Source organism: Ochotona curzoniae, unplaced genomic scaffold, assembly GCF_017591425.1.
Source record: "Ochotona curzoniae isolate NIBS_2020 unplaced genomic scaffold, NIBS_Ocur_1.0 scaffold_4701, whole genome shotgun sequence".
In the NCBI taxonomy this organism is placed as follows: Eukaryota; Metazoa; Chordata; class Mammalia; order Lagomorpha; family Ochotonidae; genus Ochotona; species Ochotona curzoniae.
The window spans coordinates 19,159,324-19,178,184 of record NW_024467122.1 but is presented as its reverse complement, the minus strand read 5'-3'; the positions used below and the strand labels follow the sequence as shown (position 1 = coordinate 19,178,184).

The following is an 18,861-nucleotide window of genomic DNA, read 5'->3' as shown; positions in this document are numbered from 1 at the left end:
TTCCACAGCAGCTCTCAACTGGGAAAAGCCCTGGAGGCTGGCACTGAGTTTCAGGGTAGAGCCTGACAAGGGGCTCTGGACTCAAGACATCAGCAGCAGCAAAAACAAGAATTCAAGTTCAGCTTGAGAAAACAACCTATGTGCCAGCAAGGGGCCAGTAAGGCAGGGGATAGCAGCTTTAAGGGGGAGAGGGGCAAGGTGGGAACAGGCAGCCTCACAGGGATGGGAACAAAGGGGGAAATGGATCATAATCAAGTCACCAGGCACGGAAGCTGCTAGGGTAAAGGCTGAGATGGAATGAGAGTGAAAGCAAGAAAGCAGCTACCAGCTACCCAGAGGAGGAGGAAGTGGGAGATGTGCTGCTTCCTGTAGAAAGAGTAATGATTGAAGACAAAGCTGGGTGGGGACAAGTCCCTGGGCTGCAGCTGCTGCTGCTGCTGCTACACACACACACACACACACACAGCCACTGCTAGCTCTCTCGTGCTCTCCGTGTGTGACACACACACACACACACACACACACACACACACACACACACACACACTGCTGCTGCTGCTGTCGCCGCCGCTGCACTCTGGGCAACTCCTACTACTGCTGGGCTGGGCTGGGCTGGGCTAGGCTGGGCTGGGCAGGGCAGGGCTGGGCTAGGCGGGTGTGCCGTGCTCGCCTACACAGAGCAGCTCCGAAAGCCGCTGTCCTCCACCAAGCCTGGGAAGCGAAGGTAAGAGGAGTGGAACGTCTTTTTGGTGCTCCTCTCTTGCTCTCTTTTAATGAAGAAAACTCATCCTCATCTGCCAATCTTTAAGGGAAGATTAGGACGTTACTTCAGGTTTGGGGGAGATGATTCTTGTGGGTTCATTTACATGGGCTTGTGAAAATGACCGTGTTTGTGACACACTGGCATAAAAAAAAGCTATCAGTGCTTTATTTTGGTGATCGGGTGAGCCGCCGGGAAAACACCATAGCTAAGAAGTCTGCATGGTTCTGGTGAAAGAAAAGCAGGGTTGAGTTGAAATTAATTGGGGCTGGGAAGCTGTGGTTGTAATCGTTTGAGTCTTGCCAGGCCCCTTGTTTGAGGGGTCTAAGTAGTGGGAAATGTTGATGGTGTTTCTTTTTCTTTTGTTGTTTGCATATTGAATGGGGCTGTCTTCTGTTTTGCAGTATAATGGCTGTGGCTTGGCTTTGGAGGGGGAGGTGGAATAGAGCCTTTTGTACTCAAATATTGCCAACAAAGGCTAGGGGTGCCTGTGTGGGGGCAGTGTGTACCATTGGAAAGGGGTCCCTTCCTCACTGCTGCTGTCAGAGTGTCCTCAGAACAGCTACCTCTTTGAGCAGGTCTTGTCCCGAAGTTGCTACCTTCTTCAAACCCGCAGGGACTGTTTAAGGGATGGGAACTTGGCCACATTTAGGCACGGCTGTGTTGATGGATTTTAGATTTGCATGGATTTTTGTCTCTAGGTCAGAGCAAACGTTAGCCTCAGGGAGGGACAAGATATGAATGTACACCTAGGCTCTTTGCTAAACTGTTAGTGCTGCCGGTGGACTGCAGTGGTAAGCTCCAAATGTGGTTTTTATATTTGGATTTTCTTGAGCAACGAGCACTGAGGGTCTGGGACCAGGGTTTATTCTTGTTGATGAATGATACGGGAAGGTGCAGTAAATAGGTCTAGCAGATCAGTGCTGAGGCAGTGAGGTTTGGCAGGATCTGGAGGAGAATTCAGTGCTTTAGTATAGAATTTTTTTTAAATTAAGCTTGTATGTCCAACAGCAAGTGTACTTAAGTAGTAAACAGTCATGAATAAAAGTTGTTTTTCTTGAATTTGTATAGTGAATAAAATTTTCCAAAAGTAAGGGAGAAGGAAGCGCTTATAGGGAAATGAAAAGAGAAAAAAAAAAGGCATATTTGGGGCCTCACAAATCCTTGAAATAGAAATTTTTACACCACAGAGGCCACTTGAGAGTATATCTTTTTCTTGTTTTTCACCCCCATTCTCAGTGGTGAAACACGATAGGGCATTTTTGCTTTTTAAATGCCTTTTAAAGGAAATTGATTTGGTATCTCAAAATTAGTAGACCTGAACACAATACTTATATACATTGAAATAAATCCATACCATGTTCAAACGACCAGATATTACTGGCGTGCAAATAGTGCATTCAGCTTCCTGAGAGGATCTGTTGAACTGATTCAAACCTGCGGGCAAAACAAGTCAGGGCCCGGATTCCCCAGTTGTACTTCCTAGTTGCATCCTGAAGTAAAAAGTGTCAGATAACCGGTCCGGAGAGGAGACCCAGGGTAGATCTTGGGGAGTCTGTCATCAGTCCAGGACACTCAGGGACAGGTCCAGGAAGGTCCTGCCCTGGTCCTTACTCAGCGGCAGGCTGCGTGCATGCTAGATGTCGCCAACACCCTGCTTTGTTTGGGGTTGTGTAGATAGGCTGCTTGGCTCCCATGAACGCTTCTCACAAGACAGAGGAAAGGAAGCCTTGGCCAGGAGCAGAGTGGAGTCAGGAAGCCACTTGCTATCTCTCTGACAGTATCTAAGAGGGCCCTGCTTTCTGCAAGCCCCAGATATCTCTTTACTTGTTGAATTCTGGCATGAATCAGAGCACTAGTGAGTGCCCTACAGATCAGTGATGTGATGGCAGGTTTAGAAGAGGCATATGTGCCTGTGGTGCAAAAAGAGACTATTTTCACTCCTCTGGCCTTACAGAACATTGGAAGACATCATGCTTTTTTGCTCATGGTGTTCAGTGGCTTTGGAGGGAGTCAACCAGCATTAAACTGTTGTGCTTTTCCTTTTTTCTTTTTCCCTCTGCCATATGGCCAGTTGGTGAATGGAAACATGACTCCCTTATGCTATGGGCAGCCTCAAACCCCATGTGATGGGCTTGTAGTGAATGTATTTGCTAGACTAATATTTTTTACTCTACTTCAAGATGGAACAAACTTGTAAGTTGAAAAGCTAATACTAAAGGCAGGCATCCTGTCCACAACAGATTGCTGTGGGTAGAAAAAGGATATCATAGAGTAGAAAGAAAACAGGCTGAGGGTTAGGCAGGCTTGCCTTTGCATCCCGCCATTAGTCTCTTTTCCTTTTTTTGAAAATATCTTTTCTTTCAAAGGCAAGAGAGAGAGTGGGAGAGCAAGAGAAAGGGAAAGAGAAAAATTGAGATTCTCAGCTTTTATCTGCTGTTTTACTCCCTAAATGCTCACGGCAGTTGGAGCCTTGACCGTGCTGCAGCCAGCATCCTGGTCTCCCATGTGGGGTGGTGAGAATCCCAGTGCTTGAGTCATTATCTGCTGTCTCCCAGGCAGGTTAGTAAGATGCTGGGTTACAAGTAGAGTAGCCAGGACTTAAGTTATAAATCAGCCCATCTAGTTTGGGATGTGGCCATCCCAAGCTGTGGTTTAATGTTCTGTGACCAACACTTACTCTTCTACAGCTGGTTCTTCTTGATCAGGTCCATTAAATTATGAGCCTTAGTTTAATATTCATAAACTATACCTCATGCAAAAATCAAGGTTTTGTTTTGTTTTTGCTTTTGTGTGTAGAAAAGTATCAGGTTGCAGAGAAGTGACTCAGATGCCTTTGTTTCTTCCTTTTTGATGTAAGGAAAAGTTAGCATGTGCTTGGTCTTTGCTAGCACATCAAAAGTTCAAGGAGAGATTTTTCTTTGTTATGATAACATATGTTTTATATGTATATATGAAATATATATCTAACATGAAATATCCTGTTTTAACCTTATAGTTTTATGGTATTTAGTGTATTCACATATGGTATTTAGCTGTGCTACCCTTACCACTAACCATCAGCTGTTCTTATCTGTACATACAATGCACAACTCTGTACTTATTCTGCCTTCTTCCCAGCTGCTGGCAACCACCATTGTACATTTTATCTCCATAAGTTAGACCAAGGACCTCATGTAAGTAGAATGTATATAGTGTTTATCCTTTTACCTCATTAACTCAACATAATGTCTCCAGGGTTCATCCAGGTTGTAGAATGTGTTAGAATCTCCGTTTTTCAAGGCTAAGTAATATTCCGCAATGTGCACACCATATTTTGTCATTGGGTTTCTTGGTGGCCATTGTGAATAACACTTCTATGCATATGGGTATAAAAAGATCTGTTTGAATCCCTTCCTTTTCTTGTTTTGAGTATCCAGAAGTGGAACTGCTAAACATATTGCTAACTCTGCATTTCATTTTTTGAGGAGCGGCCAGCATTTTCCATAGCAGCTACATCATTTTTATATCCCCACCATTGATATACAACGTTCCAATTTCTCTGTGTCTTCACCAGCTCTTGTCATATTCCTGATGATTAGTAGTGTTGACCATCCTTTCACCTGCTTTTTTGGACCATTTATATATCTGCTTTGGAGTAATATCTGTTCAACTCCTTTGCAGATTTTCAGCTGGACTGTTTTTGAACAGACCCTTTAAAGTGATGGGATCTCATGATGTGTCATTAGAGCTTGATTATCATATGTGCATTTGATTTCCCCTACAGAAAACAGAATTATTTCTGCCCAAATGAAATATCTCTTTAAGAAGTAACTTTTAAGATCACAGTAAGACAATATGAATAGGTCCTGCTAATTGGTGATACCAAGAACCTGCCAGTGACCATCCCAAGGTTTGGCAAGCAGTCACCGCCAAGACCCTGCTGGGGAAGTCCAGGACCAACCTGCTCCCAAGGAATCCTGTCGCTTCTCTCACTTCCTGACCCCCGCTCATCTGTGAAGCTTCTCAGGAGGAGAGAACTTCCCAAAAGATAGTTGGGTCAGAAAAACAGAAACTGCAGTGTTATGGTGGTTAAATAGTACAATAGGTTTGTCCACTATGAAATGTGATTCTGATCTCAAATCCACTTTTAAAATTAAAAATTCTTTGACTTAATTTCCCGCTGCTGGGCTTGCCCTTAATCCCGAAACCAGTGAGGTGGCCTCTGGATGGGACCAAGTTGAGCTGGGTGGTCCCCTGCTGAATAGCAACAGGCCCTGGCTTCGCGCTGTAAGAGTAGATGCTGACCTAAGTGGTGTGAAGTGTTCCTGAATGACTGTGTCTCAGCTCTCTGTGACACACGCCCCTTGCACTGGAGGAGAGGCTGCTGGGTAATGACCCCTAGCTTTGTTTGATTTGTAAATCTGCTCATTCTCCAGTTACTTGGAGTGCTCAATCTTTGGCTTCACTGGATCCCGATAGGAAAAGAGTTGCAGAGTTGCATGCAGACTTGCCCCTGCTTACACCTTGTGGGTGATGGACCTGTTAATTATCTGGAGTTGACCATTCCACAGTGTATATAGAAATACCCCATTTCACCTCAAAAACATATACAATTACTGTTTGTTCATTAAAAAAAAGAGAGAACAAAAAATCTTTGTCCCTGGCCTAGGACACTCTACAATGACGAGCAGAAAATGGGCGTTGTGGCCTTTATCAATCTCTCATGATGGATAATGGACTTGGCCCAGAATTTGGAGTTGCCCAGTTGATTGATATTCCAGTTCTCCCCTACCCATACAAGGGCAAATGGATAGAGTCTTTGCACTTTGTCATTTTTTAAATTGTCTATAGGACAAAATCATTTTAGAAAGGAGAGGGTCATATTTAAATCATACCCAAGGCAAATAGGGAGTTCTGTTGTGTAAATTTGTTCAAGTGTAAAGCTACCACAATAGAATGGAAGCTTGACTTTTCTGGTAGTAGAGCTTCTTGTGAGTCCTGGCAGCTCTTCAGGAGAGTAGGCCACGCTTTCTGAGAGTCAGTGTTGGGACAGTCCACAGAGTGCTTACTCAACACTTATGAAAATACTACGGTCTCCAGCTTGTTTCATTTCTTTTCTTTTTTCGAAGATTTATTTACTTTTACTGCAAAGTCAGATATACAGAGAGGAGGAGAAACAAAGAGGAAGATCTTCCATCCATTGATTCACAATGACCTAAGCTGAGCCAATCCAAAGCCAGGAGCCCAGAGCCTCTTCCAGGTGTCTCACATGGGTGCAGGATCTCAAGGCTTTGGACCGTCCTTCACCTAGACTACAAACAGGGAGCCAGATGGGAAGCAGGGCTGCTGAAATTAGAACTGGTGCTCATGTGGGATGCTGGTATGTGCAAGGTGAGGACTTTAGCCGCTAGGCTACCGTGCCAGGCCCATTTCTTTTCTTTTTTTAGTTTAATTTTTAATTTTTTTATGATGTTTACATAATTGACCAGGGTGGGACCATTGTTCCTATTTTTTTTAAAGATTTATTTATTTTTATTACAAAGTCAGATATAAAGAGAGGAGGAGAGACAGAGAGGAAGATCTTCCGTCCAATGATTCACTCCCCAAGTGACCGCAACGGCAGGTACTGCACCGATCCGAAGCTGGAAACCAGGAACCTCTTCCGGGTCTCCCACAGGGGTGCAGGGTCCCAAGGCTTTGGGCCGTCCTCGACTGCTTTCCAGGCCACAAGCAGGGAGCTGGATGGGAAGTAGGGCTGCTGGGATTAGAACCGGTGCCCGTATGGGATCCTGGTGCGTGCAAAGTGAGGACTTAAGCTGCTATGCTATGCCCCCAGGCCCCATTGTTCCTAAATCTTCTCCCCTCTTCCTCCTGTATCTGGGAGAAGATGGGAAATTAGAGGAGAAGCTGCACCCAGCCCCGCTTGCTGTCCTGGTACCCAGGGACCGGGAACGGCCACCCAATGTCATCCTGGGGTCCCCGATTGGGGCCTGCTCCAAGGGTTCCACTTGAGTGCTTTTGATAGTTAATATCTCCAGCTCATTTCTTAGAAAAGGTAGCACTGTAACCAAGGCCTCAGAGAAGACAGATCAGCCCTTTGATCTGGCGAATGTCAGGTGAAGTTCTTGGAGGTGAGGCCTTATAAAGACAGTCTTTTGAGCCCTGCCCTTGGCCCCTACAGGCCTGGTTGTTGGTGTCAGGCATTCCTCAGAGGCTTTCCCCCAGTGCCCACCACTCACTGGTTGGTAAGTGTGCCGAGCCACTGGTATCTCATAGAAGTCCTTTCCTTCTGCATCATTTGTGTCACTTTTCATTCTTCCCTTTGCACTGTCCTTGAAAACTATTAAACACCAGTCCCCGCTCTCCTCAGTTCGCTAGAAAGACCTTACCCTCTGGTTCCTGAGAAGATACATATTACTGGCTCCTCAACCTTAGTTCTTAACCCCTTGGAAATCCTCCATGTCTTCAGTTGTCTTCGTCTGTTCAGACTGCAATAACAAATGATTGCAGACTGGGTAATTTTAAACAGCAGACATTTCTTTTCCTGGATCAAGAAGTTCAAGATTAAGGTGCTAGCAGATTTGATGTCTGGTGAGGGCCCATTACTCATAGGTGACACCCTTCATGTGGCCTTAGTAGCGGGAGAGGGCTGGCTAGTCCCCTAGGGCTTCTTTTAGGGCACTAATAACTTTTATGAGGTGTCCTCCCTCATGACCTCATTATCATTTAACGTCCCCTCCTCAGTACCCTGCCCTGGGGATTGAGGTTTCCACGTGCGAACCTCAGGGGACACAGACATTTGGGTGACAACATCATTCATGCTTGCGTGTTCTTTCCTCTGCCCAGTTAGCACAGCATTTCCTTTTAAAAAAAATATTTATTTATTTTTGTTTGAAAGGCAGAGTTACAGAGCAAGATGACCTTCCAACCCCTGGTTAACTCCCCAGATGGCCACAATGGCTGGAGCTGTGCCAGTCTAAAGCCAGCCAGGAGCTAGGAGCCTCTTCTGGGTCTCTCATGTTCTCACAGGGGCCCAAGGACTTGGGCTGTCCTATGCTGCTTTCCCAGTCACCCATATGAGATGCCAGCATCACAGGCAGAGGCTTAGCTTGCTGTGCTCCAGTGCCTGCCATTAGCATAGGCTTTCCTTCAGGTGCAGAATAAACTCTCCAGGTACTCCTTCTTTCTTCTCCAGGTACTCTCCAGGTACTGCTTTTACTATCCAAGGGATTAGATTTTGAACAGAATACTTCCTCTTTGCTACATGCTTGATTTCTTCTCTGTATTGGTCCTTTCCTCTTTCTCTGTAATTTTCCTCAGTTCTTCTGTGACACACATGCATTCATTTAAAAAAACAAACCTTTGACTTCTGTAACCTCTGCTAACGCAGCTCTCTTCTTGCATCTCTGAGTTCTCCCAACTTTTCTCGCTCGTGCTCCTGTTCTCTACCTCTGAGTGTTCTTAAAATTTGACTCCTTGGCCCTTTCATGTCTCCTGCTGCGTCCGTCTCATCAGATCTTTTCTTATGACTTCCGTTGTTGCTGGGTAGGTCAGCCCCCAATCTGGTTCTCCATGCTGGTTGCTCACCTGCTTCTCTAAGCCAGCACAGCAAGCTGCCTGCAGGTTCTTCAGGACACCCAGTCCATGGGGATTGAAACATGCCTGCCCCCTGGAGGACTCCACACTGCCTTTCCTGCTCCTGAAAACCAGCTCATCTGGTTGAGTGGTTATTGAAAACACCCCATTCTCTCAGTCCCTGTTAGGAAAATTGAGTGTCTCTTTCTTACCGAGCCACCTGAACTTGTATACCCTTTGCGTTGGAATTGGGAATGCATCTTGACACTGTGTTTCCTGGTGGCTGCAGTGACTTAGTTCACACCCTGCAAGCCTCCAGCTGGCCTGCTGAGATGACTTGTCTACTTTCCCTTCCATCCTTCCACCTGCGGCCTTGCTGCTCTGAGCAGGCCAGCCCACCCGTTACTGTCTTTTCCATGCAGCCTTCCTTGGTTTTCTTTCTCCCTTTCTCAATGAGAAACCATATTCACCTTTTCTAAAATCTCCATTCTTTTGATCAGTGTATAGCTCATTCTAGTATCTATTACTAAGACTGTATATATTTTTTCTTTTAAACACATCGCCAGCTCCTTGGGGACAGCAGCTACATCGGTTTCATCTTTTTCTTGCAGCACACAGTGCTGTTTATTGTCCATTTATTTAATGAATGTTCTTAAGTGACTTTTTTTTTTAATGCAGACTGACTGAGCTAGACATAGTGCCTGTCCTCTAGGAAATCACAGACTAGTGGGGAAAACAGAGACAGAAATAATTACCATACAATTCTCCAGTCTGTCCCCACGCCTTAACTGAATGTCTAGAATGTACCAAATGCCAGGGAGACCAGAATGAACAGAAGGGGCCAGGTCTTTGTTTTCTTGGAACTTAAAGTGTTGAGAGAGACCCAGTAAACACAACAACCTGTGATTTGCTTGTGTAACTGCATATTAAAAATCACTTCAGGGCACTCTGAAAAAAAGAAAAAAAAATCAATGTCCTGGCCGCATCCCAATTTAATCAATAAGGACTGAAGCACAATGACAGAAACAAATTGTAAACCCCACCCCCCAAATATCAGGTAGTAATGAGTGAATGGATTAAACTAAAAACAAGTAGAATGAGAGAGATGATGCATGTGATAGTGAAGGCACTGGTGAGTTCACAGATGTTGGCTCATCCCTGGAGGCCTGTCTGAGATCCAAATGATGGGGAGGAGCTGGCCTTGGGAGTATCTGGGAGGAGATGGAGAGGGTCCAGGTGGGAGCTGAGGCTCTCCTGCAGCAAGAATGAGGTGTGATGGCAGAGGAAGGGTGGCCTTCCTCAGCACAGATACGGTTACCCCCAAACACCTCTTCCTCTGCAGAGAGCAGCCTTCCTAGGCTGACTTCAAGCCCAAAGCACTTGGCCACTCTGTTGAGTTGATGTGGGTTTGTTTTTATTGAGATCAAATTGATTTATACAGCCAGAAAGTTCTGTTGACTTGTCTAGCTGTTCCTCCACTTCCTGCAGGACAGCAGGGCTGCTTGCTTGATTTAAAGACCCATTCTTACTGTTGAACCTCACCTTAGGCACCTCGTGTTTTCTCTGTGGCAAAGAAAGAAGAGTAAACATTGGGTTTTGGTCCCTTGTTCCATCTGGAGGAAGCAAAGAAAAGCTCACCAAGTAAAGGCCTCAGTGGTGTTTGAATGATGAAGACCAACCCAGGAATGAGCTAGAGAAGTACCGTTGGTGGGGGCAGGTTTCAGAATCCAGGGGCAGAGTGAAGGGGTTCATTCCTTCTCAAGCAGCTCTTCTTAGAAAAGTTACAAAATAGCTGTTCCCAGCAGGGTTGCCCTCCAAACTCCCACACCTTCTGCATTGGTGACCGGACAGGAGGTGACACTGAGATGTGAGGGTTTCTTTTTGAAACCAAGAGACTGTCAGCCTCTCTGAGCCATGCCCTGGGAAAGAAGATCTGGGTCAGTTAACCAGAAAGAAGAGCTGGTGGTTACTGGGTAGGCAGTAAGTGAAATCTGCCACCATTATTATTCCTGTTTCATAAGTGCAGGTATTAAGACCCAAAAAGGTTAAGTAGCTTGGAACTGAATAGAGTTGGAACATGCATTTTCCTATTGAGAAAAACGAACACACATACAAATAAAAATTATTGTTTTTGTGGCTGATGAAGCTCTGAGCAGGATAGAGAAAGGATCCTGGAGGAAAACAAAATGGTTCGATCAATAGGAAGTAAAGAATAACCTGATTAGAATATTCTGGAAGGAAATTATCAGGCCCTTTAAAACAATAAGAATGGCATTTAATTAGACAGCCAATCCTGTGTTGTGTATAAAATAAAGTCTTCCCATTGGTCATTTAAATCAATTTGATCTAAATAAGATCTACCCTGAGCTATAGCTGCAGAGCTAGAGAGGCTGAGGGTCCTGTGGGTAGTCTTACTTGAATGAAACCCTTGTTTTCTCGAGAGGTGTGCAAACAGCACATGTATGAAAGAATGACTCATCTCTGGCATTTCTGAGGATGAGTTCTTTGGAGAAGACATTTCCAGTTTCCAGCTGCAGACCCAGCACATACACACAGGGCCACTGCCACAGCGCGTTCTTCAGCTTCCACGCCCCGTGTTGTTACTGCATTTCAGAGCCTGCATAGATGAGGCAGTGCCAGCAAAAAAAGGGAACTTTTCAGTGTTTTGACTGCTTGTCTCTGAGGCATATTTCTATGCCTTCTCATCACACTAAGCACTAATGCTGGCAGTATTTTTTCCTGTAGTAAATGATTGAGCGCCTCCTACTCTTATATTTGCATTTTTAGGAAGGAAAGTCATTTCTGGGCTTTGCCAACAGAGATGTTTCCAAAATGTACTTATCTAATCCGTGCAGAACTGTATGAGAAAAATCGTGAGAAATTTAGACAGGAAAAACATCTCATTGTATTTCTGAGGCTTTCCCTGGAAAATCTAATCTATCTGTGGCCCTTTTTTAAAGAAATGTCACGAATGATAGTTTTGTATAGTGGACTCTGTTGTAGATGGACATTAAGCCATTTCAGAGGCTGTTTCATTTTTTTTTTCTCCTTGTGGAGAAAAGCTGCTATTGAGCAGTTCTAAAACTTTTTAAATTAAAATAAGAAAGATCTAAGAAAAAGTGAGAATTCCTTGGCAGGAAAGAAAATGATCCAACTTTAGTTTTTATTCCAAGTTTTAGCTTAATTCTAAAACATTTCAGTGTAGAAAGATGATGCATAAGGCTGAATATATGTGAACATCATAGTTGGAGGATATTAATTTAGGGTCAAAATCACTTGGGCTATTGCTTACACTTTCTGTGCCCCAGTTGCCACATCTATAGATTGGGAACAATAATAAGAATACCTACTTTACAAAGTTGTCTGGAGAAAAATATTAATGCATGCAAATAAGTTTGCTTAGCAAAATGCCGAAATTATAGTAGTAATTCAAGAAATGCAGCACTATTTGTATATGTTATTGTTAATGCAAATGTACAGAGTCTCTCTTATGCTAACCTCAGGATTCTTACTGCATTCTGGTGAAAGTGATTGTTGTGATCCACTGTGAATCTTCAATGCTTAAATTTTAGAGTAAGGGATCACCAGAGTGAGACTGCTTCCTTGGTTTTCCCAGTTTTCCTTTTGAATCAAGATCACTTTGTGCTTCCCTGCTTACTTTTATACATGTGGTCCTGTGCTTCTCCCCGGCCAGTGGGAGAGGAGCAGCTGTGACGCGAGAGCCTGGATGTGAGCACCTTGGCCATTTGCAGGGGTGCAAAGAACACAGGGCAGCTGCACTGTTTTTCCTGGGTCTCAGAGTGAAGACAGCATAGTGGCTCTCTGCACCTGCAGCAGGTGTGTGATGAGAGTGAGAACTGGACCTTGCCAGTGATGCTGGGTTATTTGTTACCATATACAACCTTGTCTACACTAGCTTGGTAGTCAGTCTGGATTTCCCAGCAATCTCCAGGGAAAATCTGTATTATTTGTAATGGTACACACAATGCTTAGCTCTTTGGAGATCATTTCTCTTTCTCTTTTTTAAGTTGTATCTATGTACTTGAAAGTCAAAACAGCAGCAAAGGAGAGACAGAATAACAGTCTGGTTCGCTGCAACAGCCAACTCTGGGCCAGGCTAAAATTAGGAGTCAGAAACTCCATCTGGGACTCCCATATGGGTGGCAGGAATCAAAGTATTTGGGTCATCATTCGTTGCCAGGCCCATTAGCAGGAAGCTGCATGTGAAACAGAACAGCAGGGACTCAAGCCAGCACTCAGTTAAGGGATGCTGGTATTACTGGCTGCAGCTTGACCTGTGTCTCCACAAAGCTGGTCCCTGGAGAAAACTACTTTCAATGACTATTTTTTTTGTGTGTACACATTCATATGTGTGCGCGTGTATAACATACATATGTTTGCTAAAATAATTTAAGTTTAATAAATTAATATAAATTTTTATTTATATTCTTTAAAAGGTTTGTTTCCATTTCACAAAGGGGAAATCAACACACTAAATTACCAGCTATTTTTTTTTGTGATGTCCAAGTCAGGAGTCTGAATTGCAGGCCTGGTACAGCTGCTCACTGAACTCCTTCCTGAGAAGGGGGCACCCACAGGCAGGAGCTTGCGCAGGAGCCACTGCATGGAGCCTCTCTGTGTCCAGTGAACTGAACTTCCCTAAGACTTGCCCAATGCCCCAGGCAGAAAGGCAAGATGCTTAATGCACCACGAAAATTTACTGAATAAATCAATAAAAGTAGTCGGCATTTCTTCCAAATACCTGAATTCTTTACTGGTTTTATAAATTTTTTAAAAAGTCTATTGGGTTAAAAAAAGTCTAAAACTCATGTTCATTTATTCTTTTTGTAACACTTCACATGTGACCTTATGCCCATAGATTTAGGATATTTTATTTGATATTTTTCACTGCAGGTTTTACTTTGCCCAATTATTCCATTTGGGTCTCTGAAGCCACATTTTGAAAAACCTTAATTATTTAAATTAGGAACAGATTAATTATCTGCAGTGTACAAACTCAAATTAATTTTGTTATAAACCTAAGGTTTAAATTGATTAATCTTGCAGTGGTTAAGGAACCAAGTCATTATTTTTTTTTCTTTTTCATCCTTTTCAGCTTAAGAAAAAGGGCATATTCCTTTGAACCAGTTATGCTAATAGGAACATGAGATTTGCAAGGAAACTTCGGGTAGATTTTATAAACCATCCAGGAACCTGTGTGCTTGGGGCCTTTAGGGGAACAATCTGTGAGTCATTTTAAAAAACAAACACACTCATAATCACTGTGCATGTTGTTACCATGGAAATTAGGCCTGTCTGGTTGACTTGCTGTGTTCCTGTAGAGGGAAGAGGGGAATAGAAGCGAAGAATTCAGAGTCCTGTCAGCTTTGATTGACCTATTGCAGGAGAGAGCTTGGGGGGTGCTTAAACCTGCTAGTGGCAGCATCCTGAGAGAGAAGTGCATGCTGAGGCTCTGGCATCCTGCCTCTGATACTGAGTGTCAGCTAAGCGACATCAGGGCCACGCATGGAGCATTACCATTCACAGGTGGAAAAGGACCAATTGGCATTCTCTAGGGAAGGGGAGAGTTGCTTTATCTGTTGTGTAATTACATCTGAATGTCTTAGGTGAGCCTGGCGAAGTGTCTTATGTACATGTGCGCAGAGCTGTAATGATCTCCTAAAAGGCCCCAAATGCAGCAGGCATCAGATGACTGCAGACTTAAATGGTCCACAGTGTATTACTCCATTACACTTAGACGCTGACTCTAATGAGGACACCATTTCAGATCTGATTCATAAATGGACCAGGTGTCTTTTCTTGATTTCACATAATCATCTCATAATGCAGGACCTTGGGTCACAGAGGAGAACAGGGAAGTTCAGTGAGCTAGGTCGAGTCTGTTACAAATAAGTTTATCCTGGGGATGGTAAAGCACCTACTAGGTTGAGGACTAGTCAGCAGAGCACTGTGGGTAGTGAAGTAATGATAGAAAGGGTCAGTTATGCCTCTCTGGGAAGAGCAAACAACACCCTTCAATGAAAGGCATGAGTGCCCACACAGGATTTCTCAAGCCTGTTTCTGAATTCACTGTAAGAATGCTGGCTCTTTTTTGGACAATTATAGTATGTTGACCAGAGTTTTTATGTCTTAGCATATACCTCAAGCACATGTTTAAGATTTTATTTAGAGTTAAAACACTTTTTTTTTTCTTATTAAAACTCTTTTTCAAAAGGCTGGAATTAGAATGAGGTGTGATTGAAGCACTTGATAAACTCAGTTGGTGTGTCTTTATTTTGTGCCTGGAGGAAAAAGTAACACCCTCAACTATAGATTTGACTTTTACTGTAGTTTGTAGAAGGAGCACATGTGTTAACAAACTTCATTTTGTGTTTAATTTTCTTAACATAAAAAAGCTTAAATCTTTTCTCTGATTGTCAGAGTAATTCAATGATGTTAGAAAATTTGAAAATATTAAAAACTGAAGAAAAAAAACTAAGAATGGCTCCATTCATTTCTTGAGCTGTTGGTTGAGCTCTGTGGAACGGAGACTTCAGTGGCTGAGCTCAGTGAGAAACGATCCCTCTTGACCGAAGCACTTCGCGGGTTGGTGGCTCAGGGCTGGGGATGTTGCTGAATGCTAATCAGAGGGCCTGTGGGACCCAGGTTCTGTGTGCCATGTTATGCCGTCCTCCTAGCATGTTTGCTGTCATGAGCCAGCATGGTCTGCCCTAAGGACCCCAATGTAAGCACCTGGAAAGGAAGCTGGAATGTGGAATGGAGGTGAAACTCCTCACTTGTGCTGCTTTGTGGTTGAGTTTCATTGCAGGGCCGTGGCAGTGAGGGAGGCTGCAGGAAGTAGTGACTCAGGACATGGATGTGCCTTGCTTAGAAATTTATTGAAAACATGGATGAAGAGTAAAGGAGAGAATGGTTCTATCTAGCAATGTTCCCCACTTCTGTCATGCTGTGAAACACAATAGATTGTTTACACTTTCATATATGTTACTCTAGTTTTTCTTTAAAAAAAATAGTCAAAAGACATTATGTATAGTATGTACAAGAATATGTGTGAATAGTAAATGATGTATGTAATGTGTGAAAATGTTATATAACATATTTTGTAGTATGTGTAAATGTTATGCATGTATATTTAAATATATTAGAATGTATATATAGAACTGTTTACAAGAAATATATTAGAAACATATTACATATGATGGTCTCCCCTCCCCCATTTTGTAAAGATTTATTTATTCTTATTTGAAAGCAGATTTGGTGAGGCGGTGGCAGCAGAAAAAAAAAACAAAAACAAAAACAAAGAAGAAAGCAGATTTACAGAGAGAATGATAGGTAGAGATCCTCCATCTGCTGGTTTACTCCCCAAATGGCCACAATGGCCAGAGCTGAGCTGATCCAAAGCCTAGAGCCAGGAGCTTCTTTAGGGCCTCCCATGTGGGTACAGGGGCCCAAGGGTCTGAGCCATCCTCTGTTACTTTTGTAGTGTATAAGCATGGAGCTGGAGCAGAATTGGAGCAGCTGGGACATGAACTGGCACCTCTGTGGGATGGCAGCACTACAGGAGGAGGATTATTAATCCATTGAGCTTCTGGGCAGCCCTAGTTTCCTGTTATTCTTGACGGACACTAGGGGTCTCTAAGATGTTTAATGGATGAATTAGGCACAGTAAGAAATTGATAAGAACCACAGTGAAACATGTATAACAGCATGCTGTCTGAGAAGTTAAGTGAATGTGGGCTTTCTCACAATGTCGTATGATATTGTCTTCATCCTTTTTCCTGGGAGATGATGCACATGGCTGTGTTCTGAGATGAGGTGAGATAAGTGATGCAGACCTGCAGTGTTAGACCACCATGGATGGGTTACCAAGATTTGATTTCTGGAATTTTTCCACTCAGTATTTTTGTGCTATGGCTGACCACAAGTTATACACCACTGTAAGTGAAACCTTGAATAAAGAGGAACTACTGTATATGTAACTATATGTTTTAAAATTGGTTTTTATATCTGTTTTCACTTGGTTTTACATCATGCACATTTTTCTGATCATTAAGTTTTTGTGGCCATGATTTGTTTAATCATGTGGAGTTTTTATTTTCCTTAGGAGATCATATTATTAATAATTAGACTATTTCTAAGATCTTGACAATAATTCTTTTCCTGCATTAATTTTTTTTGTTCTTGTTAAACTCAAGGAGTGGCATCACTAAAACAATGATTGGGCACATAGTTCTGTCTCCAAGAGAGCAGGGAGGTTGGGCCAGTGTACACTGTCAGCAATTACACAGCAGAGTGCTGGGCCCCGCGCACCCTTGAACAGGCTTATTTTGTCAAGTCCCATTTAGTAATTATTATCCCTTTGGTTCATTATCTGAAAATAGGTTGTTTTTTTGCCCTAGGCTTTTTTTCCCCCCTTTGCTGTCACTAATCATGAGATAATGATCTTTTAATAACTTTGGCTCATCTAAAAACATGGCCCTTGATAGTAGTCTGGGAATAGAACTGGTGGGACTGAGATGGCAGCACTGAGAGATCTCTAGAGCGTTGCTGTTCACTTGGCCCTAGCACCTCTGGAGGATTGATTTCCACCCCCTGTCTGAACGCTTTCGATACGAGATAGCCCTGTGGCGTGCGATCGAGTGAAACAGGAATGGCTGAGCACTCCCTGAGACCTGGACAAGGCCCTGGGCGCAGGTAGCTCTAAGCCTTCTGCAGAGTGAAGATGTTCTCCACATAGGAACTTGCTCACATACGAACCACGGCTAGGCACGAGGCAGTGTTAGGCCAACTCCACCCGGTAGTCAAGAGGTCATTAGTGGATCTGGGCATGGGTATTTCAACTTATTAACAGCCATAGTTGCTTTGGATGCTAAGGATACTTTCTAACCACCAACCTCTTCCATTCTACCCTTCTAAAAGGCCAGGTGCACACAACCTACCTGCATCCCAGCCCTGAACTTGTCACCTGGACAAGAGTATGTTCTCGCTCTGCTGCTTTGCTCTCACTAGAAACATGTCAAATTTGATCAGGAGGAAAGCTTATAGCATATCAGGATAACTCGCCAACATTGCTTATGGACACCAGTTCAAGTCCTAACTGCTCTGCTTCCAGTCTCACTCCCTGCTAATGCTCCTAGGAAAGCAGAGGACAATGGCCGAAGTCCTGGGGCCCTGCACTCACGTGGGAAATGCCTAAGAAGCTCCTGGTTTCAGCCTGGTTCAGCCCCAGCTATTTTAGCCATTTGGAGAGTGAACCAATGGATGGTTCACTCACTCCCTCTTTGTCCTGTAAAAGGACTTAATGTGTCCATCTCTAGGTTCTGGATTGTAAGCTTTCCTTTGCTATCAGCCTTTTTTTTTTTCTTACAGAAATGTTCATTTGCTCTCTTTTTAGCTCTTAGGTGTCATCTTGTTTCTGCTTTTTTTTTTTTTTTAATGCATTTTCCTCTGTTTTCTCAACAGCCAGAGCTGCCAGTGAAGCACTAGGCTTTTGGAACTGACGAGGTAAGAACTCTGCAGTATTTTTCTTCTAGGATATTTGTGAATCTAACAAAAACTTCAAGAAGGGAGGGATCTTAAATGGTTCTGTGGATGAAAGTGTTGAGGCACGTGACATCTTATGGAAATATTCCTAGTCTAATCAGTATAAGAGTGTTTTTCGGAAAGTTTGTGGACTGGGCTTAAACCTTTATTTGATGCAAAAAATTTGAAATCCATGTATACTTTTTCATGATATTCACTTTCTATGCACTTCTCAAAGTGTTTTTATGCATGATTAATTATGTTTTCTATATGTGTTTTGGTGTTTCCCCACTGTTGACATGACTTTAGGATTTAAAGAAAAAAACAACCATCTTTAATGACAGTTAAGATCAGGTTTTCCCACAGATTTTCTCATTTCCTTTTAAAACCCAATTTGAGAGCTTCTGAGGTCACTGCCTTAACAAAATGTATTCCTTATGGTAGCAGACATGATTAATCAGTTGCAGACAGTGAGGATAGACCCTGTCAAGACAGACCCTCAGGGTAGATCAGACCAGGGAAGGGTAAATTCTGTGTCTTGTGGACACAATGAGAACTTTGCTTCCTTGGCGATGCTGCCTCAGCTTTTGAGACGAGCTGAAAGCCATTTCAGTCTTTATGTTGATTTGAAAGGTCACCATGATCCTCACGCACAGCATAGTATATTTGTTCACCCCAACCAGGACACAGTTTCCTGTAATCAGTTCTTGAATTCCCCCCTCCACACATACCCATTTTAAAATTTGCTTTCCTCTTAAACGTTTGCAAATGTGTACCAAAGTGGAGGAAATAGTGAACAAACTCCCATGTCCTTAAATTCCAGGTCTAATAAACTCTAGGCCCAGGTGGTTTGATTTACACCCCTATAAGGCTCTTTCCTTCCCCTACTGGTTTGTATGATAACTTGAATTTGATTGTTGGATTGCTAATGGTTTATCGACATGTTTAGTACATGTAGCCAAATGCCAACAAAAAATAAAACCTACTTATCCCCTGCCCCC

The 18,861-nt window shown here is 43.2% G+C and overlaps 1 protein-coding gene across 2 annotated transcripts in view; it reads left to right on the top strand.

Annotated features, from left to right (window-relative positions):
* The first annotated feature begins 511 nt into the window (after positions 1 to 511).
* GNG2 (G protein subunit gamma 2) overlaps positions 512 to 18,861 on the top strand; it is a 104,160-nt gene continuing 85,810 nt past the window's right edge. The window contains exons 1-3 of one of the 2 annotated variants that reach the window (XM_040969900.1): positions 512 to 724; positions 3,881 to 3,936; positions 17,801 to 17,842. The gene's annotated coding sequence lies outside the window, so the exon portion shown is untranslated. The remainder of the gene's footprint in view (positions 725 to 3,880; positions 3,937 to 17,800; positions 17,843 to 18,861) is intronic. The other variant, XM_040969899.1, reaches the window with a different exon arrangement.